Source organism: Lepidothrix coronata, unplaced genomic scaffold, assembly GCF_001604755.1.
Source record: "Lepidothrix coronata isolate B3197 unplaced genomic scaffold, Lepidothrix_coronata-1.0 Scaffold124, whole genome shotgun sequence".
NCBI lineage: Eukaryota > Metazoa > Chordata > Aves > Passeriformes > Pipridae > Lepidothrix > Lepidothrix coronata.
Window position 1 is genome coordinate 363,139 of NW_016690304.1, and position 6,287 is coordinate 369,425.

Below are 6,287 nucleotides of genomic sequence, written 5' to 3' on the forward strand. Positions count from 1 at the left end.
ACAAATGAACAGTTGGGAGTGTGAAAAAAAATTTAATTGAACTTGATCTGTACCTCAATTTAGCCTCTGGGGCAAACTAAAATTACTTGGCTCTTACTGCCCTAGAAACATCCAAATCTCTGTCCAGGGTGATTCATGTTCCAGGCTGAATCATCACAACCAATTAAGGAAATGTAACTCACTGACTTTGTCCTAAAGCACCAACCCTCACTTCATGCAGCAACACTGCTCTGAATCTCTGTGGACACAACGAGAAGGACAAGATTCAGGGAGTGCTGAAAAATTAGTAGCTCTTCCCTTGTCTCCCAAAAAACATGGAGATAAAGGGATCTGCCATGGCTCCCCAATGCCACGTGTTGGTAAAATCCTGAGAGCTCAAAGGAGTACAAACATCTTGTCCTGGGGAGTGAGGGTAAACAAGAAAGAGGATTTACTGCATTTTGCAACCTATGGTTATGAAAAAATCCAGGGTAGAAACTATTCAGAGTAATATTACTCATTCCTAGTTGGAAGTACACCTTTTTACTATCAAATTGCTAGGGATTCAAAAGGTGGCTTTCAGGCTTAAGTAATAAAACCAGAACTACCATTCAGGTGCTCCCAAAGCAACATAAAGGTGAACACACCACTAGATTTCCTTACTTTCAAATCTGCCCTGGAGGTAAGTGGGCACTGCATGACAGATCTGACACAATCTGAAAAAAAACCAAATCCCTCTTCTGCATTCACAGTTATTTTCCACTAGATGATACCAAAAAAATTCTCCAGACCAGTCACAAGCAATAAGGATTCACAGCAGGGCCAGGAGCTGGGCTTCAATGATCTTTGTGGGTCCCTTCCAGTGCAGGATACTCTACGAAAACCATGGAGAGAGGCAGAGATGAGACAAAGGTATTTCCCTGGAGCAGACATTGAATATTACATGGTCTGATGGAGAATGATTCTCTAACAAATATCATGAGAAGGGTCTACCTGTAAAACAGGTTGCACTGAACAGTAGGTAGTCAAAAAGGAAGAGGTTCTCCTGTCATAGCAGCACAAGACTGTGTGAAAGAACCACACAGAGATGATCCTTCAAACATCTGACACCCAAGAAGCAACAGTTGGGTCCAATTCCATGGTACAGGTTGAACCTATAGCCAAGGAGCTGTCTAAAGAGATATATCATTCCCCCAAAAACCCATTCACAAAATTAAATAACCCGCTTCAAATTCTGGCCATGAATCATTCCAAGAGTAGTGGAAAAGCCAGTAATTCAGACCCATCTTTAGCCAGCCTCAAAGATAGGGCTTGGAGCAACCTGGTCTGGTGGAAGGTGTTCCAGCCCATGGCAGGGGGGTGGAACAGGATGATCTTTAAGGTCCCTTCCAATGCAAACTGTTCTGTGATTCTCTAAGGGAATAGAGACGACAACTGTCACGCTTGAATATGATTACTTGTGAAAGTTAGAACTTTGCACAGTTTTTATTGCTCTTTTCAAAAGCTGATGACTCAGAAAGAACTGGCAGGGAAGACTGGAAAGTCAGCAAATGTGGCTTTGCTTATTTTCATCATAAAGATTGGTGGTAATCATGTCTGTAACGGCACAGGCAGCTCCTTTCCCAGCAATGGATCACATCCCCCCTCCCAGGCCATGCCCTGGAACGTTCAATATACACCTAACTGTCCAGTGGGGAGGGAAAACGCAGGAAGGGTGTCACAAGGCAGCCAAATCCATCCATTTTCCTTGCCAGGCTGGCAGGATTTCCCACACAAGCACATGAAGGAAAACAGTCACAGAAAGGTCAACAAAAACTAAATGTGGGCAAAGGAGACAAATTGAGTGGTTTCCTTTGGGACACATCTGCTCTCTGTGGTCCCTTCTCAGGTGGAGAGAAGTGTCCTGTGCCTGCCTGCAGCAGGGACATCCCCTCCACCCAGTAAAGCCAGTCCCAGCTAGGTCTGGTCCCAGTGACCCTCAGACTGCAGTTGGGAATGAAGATGAAGGAGGGTGAAGCCCAACAAGGCCCAGGTGAGTTACTGAGCCAGACTGGTCCTTGCCAGTCCATTACTCAGCTGCTCTGGGCAGGAGAAAAATCCATCTTCTGTGTTCAAATCTCAAACCTCAAGCACCAGGACAGGTTGTGCACAGCCCCTCCCTCAGGCTGCCAGAAAACAGAAACACAAGCGTCCAAACTCAAAGAGACTTCACTAGACTTCCTGTTTTTGGCTTGCTTGGAAGGTTTTACGGGGGGATGTTGCTTCAGCAGAGAAAAAGCAGTGAAGGCTTAGAGCCATTCAGAGAAAAATGCAGGTCCCCTCTCTGCCCTCCCCCAGAATCAATACCCATGTACCACCTCCAGCTTGTCCTTACACAGAAAACACAAACCCAGTTCTTCTACTGAAGATTCAGATGAGTTCTGTAATCTTTTTTTTTTTAAATAAGCCAACGTGTAAGAGGAACAATCCACTTGTAGTGGATGACTGTGTGATTTACATAGATATTTGTAATAATATATTCCAAGAGCCTGACAAATAGCCTCCAGTAATTTAGTCAACAAAATTCCCCCAGCTGATATCCCTTCTGAGAAATCATGAAACAAATATTAATCAGATGCTGACAAGCTGTTCCTAAACGGGGATGCAACATCATTTTTTAAAAATGCTTAACTAATCAACATTTAAAAGTAAAAACACTGCTTGTGACCTGCATTATCATCCCAACAATGTATTACTTTCCCCTTCTAAATGAAGATCCTATTTGCAATTCATTATTGTATTTGATTTATCGTGCACAGCCCTACAAACCCCGTTTACCCTCCGGCTCCTCAGCCCCAGCCAGCTGCCGGCCCTCACAGCACCCTGACAATTTAATATCTCATCTAAACCTCTTTTTTTCATCTCATAAATATGTAACCCCTTCCTCAACACCAAAAAAAAAAAAAAAAGTCAAATCAACGAAAAAAAGCTTCAAATCCAAAGCCTGTTGCTCAAGCAATGCCCACAGTCACCCCAACTCGCTGTGGAGGTGCTTTACAAAGACTTCTAGTTAGGAATAGTTTCAAACCAAGGGGAAATTTTTAACATCCCTTGTTAATTTATTTCTGTGGCTGATTACCTCCTGTTAAATATGTACAGCTTGTTTACAATTCGAGCATCAACAACTTTGACTTCCAGCCATTATACTTTGCTGCAACAATAAAGGCCCTCAAGCACTAAAAAAAAAAAAAAAAAAAAAAAAAAAATCAAAAAGGTTACCCTGCTATTTTTTTTCCTTTCTGCTTGGGGGAAGTGTGTTGGTGTTCCAGAGCACTTATTTTCTTATTTTTAAAGCTTTATTGTTAAGATATACGTATATATTTTATTTCTGACGAAGAGCAACCACACTGTGAAAGTCCCAGGTATACACAGGGAGCTTCCAATTTTCCAATCTGCCTGTTCCATCTGGTTCTTTGCCCTTTTCACAGACATCAGCTATCCAATTTAGGTGGCCCAATTTCCAGCCTCTCCTCACCTCAACAGACTGATGAGTCTGGCAAACAAGGACCGCAGCAAAACCCCTCCATCTTCCTAATTATTTGAATGCTACAATTTACTTCACCTGGAGGACATTCAGCAAACCCTGAAATAGCAGAGACCTTGCCACCAGAGCTGCCTGAGACCAGCCCAGGCAGATAAATTACAGGCAATCAGTGATTCCAACCAGGCACTTGGCACTTCCAGGAATAAAAGCTTGGTAACCTCTAATGGAAGTCAGGGGGAACTCACAGCCACCAGAATCCAGCTCTTCCATAATTACAGTCCAGGATTTCACAGAAATGAATAGCATGGCTAAGGGTAACCCCTGGGAGGGGCAAAGGGCACAAAACCAACAGAGTTTTCAGCAGAACCTGTCTCCTGGAAATAAAAACTAACAATAAATTGCTGGCTCTGACATACATTAATAGAGGGATCTCCAGTGAAGCCTTGGAAAGGTGTCACTATTTCCTCTGGCATCAAAGCTACCAATCAAAGCAGCAAAATGATTAGCAGGAATGAGGTGAGGGAGAGAACAAAAAAAAAAACCAACAAAAAACCTAAAACCACACAAACCTAATGAAAAAAGAAAAGGGAATGGTCCTCTCAGCAGCTATAACCCACTAACTCATATATATAAATATATATATGTATATTCTGCCCAATACATTGTTACTCTTTATTTACTCACTATTGACACACACAACTTATTTCCTCCATAAACACACATTGGGCTAAAGGTACAACTATTTCAGCACTAAATATTTGTGTCCAGAAGCATTTTCACTGGAACTGCTCCAGCCTATGTCATTATTCACATGAAGTGTAGATGCCCATTGCTATGATCCAGTTCTGTCCAAATATACACAGAATAGCAAAACACATTGGAAAAAAAAAAGCTCTGAAGAGAGTTTTTAATTCAGCATCTCAAAGCAAAACATTAAAGGGGAGGAAAAAAAAAAAACCAAAAAGGAAACTCGGCACACTCAGATTCAGTATAAATCCCAAAGCTGGATGCTTGAAGGAGAGAAGAAACAAAAAAAAAAGCTTTCTTTTTGAAAATAAGGAACAATTGTGAGTATCCAGTGAAAGTGAGATGTTTTCTGGGGTTCCAAAGACAAAACATGACCCCAAGACATCCAAAGCAGAGGTACAAGACAAAAGAAGTGAAAATCAGGTGTATCAGAAGGTTGTGTTGTCTCAATTTCTTTGTTGTAGCTTTGCCATCAATCCCATAACTCCTCATCTTGTGGAATAAACAGCATTTTCCTTGTTAAACCTTCTAGTCAAGTGGATCACCCTGAATTCCCTTGTCCTAGAGACCCAGAAATCAAACCAACCCTTGCAGAAGGTTCCTACTCTTGGGGTTATTTTCCATCAAGGTGCAGGAGTCTTGAGGAAGAGCAGAATTAAAAACCCTGTACCTGGGGAGGAACAACCTCAGGGAACAGCACAGGCTGGGGGGACCTGCTGGAGAGCAGCTCTGGGAGAAGGACCTGAGGGTCCTGGTGGGCAGCCAGCTGTCCCTGCCCAGCCGTGTGTCCTGGGGACAGGGAGGGCAGTGGGATCCTGGGGGGCACCAGGGCAGGGAGGGGATCCTGCCCCTCTGNCAGCACCCCCAGGGCCTTCTGCCTGGGCTGCTCCATCTGCTCATCCCCAGCCTGGATTGATCCCAGGGGTTCTCCTGACCCAGGGGCAGCACCAGTACTTGGCCTTGTTAAACCTCCTGAGATTCCCAGGGGCCACTGCTCGAGCTTGTCCAGGTCCCCCTGAATGGTTGGGGGATCATCTCATTGCAACCATAAAACATACAGAAGAAACAGAACATCTGTTTCTACATTCCAGAGACTTCCAATTATTTGGGAACACCCCCCCTCACTTCCCAACAGTCAGAAGGACCCTGCATAAATTGGGTTTCTCAGAAGTTTCCGCTTCGATAATTTTGCAACACAGAAGTAGTTTATTCCCTAGGGATGAAGAAAGACAGGAGAACTTCAGAATTCCAGCATTTCTGTGAGCAGGCTTGCTTTAAAAAAAAAAAAAAAAAAAAATGCAGTATTTGGAATACTTGAGTAGCTAAGAAAAAAAATGGATCCTCAAATGCTTTTCAGCACTATTTTCTCTGGTTCTGCTACTCTCTTCCACCTCATAGTAGGATACACCCCATTTCCCACCTGAAGTGCAAGAAAATGAAAGTTTGCTGAAAGCCAGAGCAGAACCAGAGAAAAACCCCTCATCCGTTTCCGCTCAGGCCTGTCTGCTGCACAGCCCCAGGCTCCAAGGACAGCCAGGCAGTTCAGGAAAAATGTCTTCATTTTGCTCCTCAGACCGTTTTAAGCACACGTGATAAATCTGGAGAGCAGCTTGCCAACTGCATATTCTGAGGAGGAAGAAAATCAGGGCAGAAGAGGAACAAATTTCAGTAAACACATTCATTATCTTAAAAGTAGTGATTGGAAAGCAAGAGCCACGAGGGACAGGGTCCTCCTCCCTGCACACTGAGTCATTCCAGCTGGGCCCTACGATCCATAAAGCCCACTGCTGTAAAAGCCACCAGACACAAAGCTCCAGATCCATTGGTGTTTTGCCCAAAGTCTTTGACAAGACAGAAAAAGGCCCAAAATTAATAATAATAAAGTACAAGTGTGCAACTGTCAGCAAACCATGTTCAGTGGTGTTTGGGCTGTATATGCACTACCTTACGTATTAATGGCCAGTCTTCACGAGCGAAGATTTGGGAAAGGTCATTAACCCTTCGAGCCTGCGCAGTGGATTTTTTAGGTGAGACACAG

The 6,287-nt window shown here is 43.6% G+C and overlaps 1 protein-coding gene across 9 annotated transcripts in view; it reads right to left on the reverse strand.

Moving 5' to 3' along the window:
• Nucleotides 1–6,287, reverse strand: part of PCDH15 (protocadherin related 15) — a 688,108-nt gene that overhangs the window by 307,416 nt on the left and 374,405 nt on the right. The window lies entirely within an intron of this gene.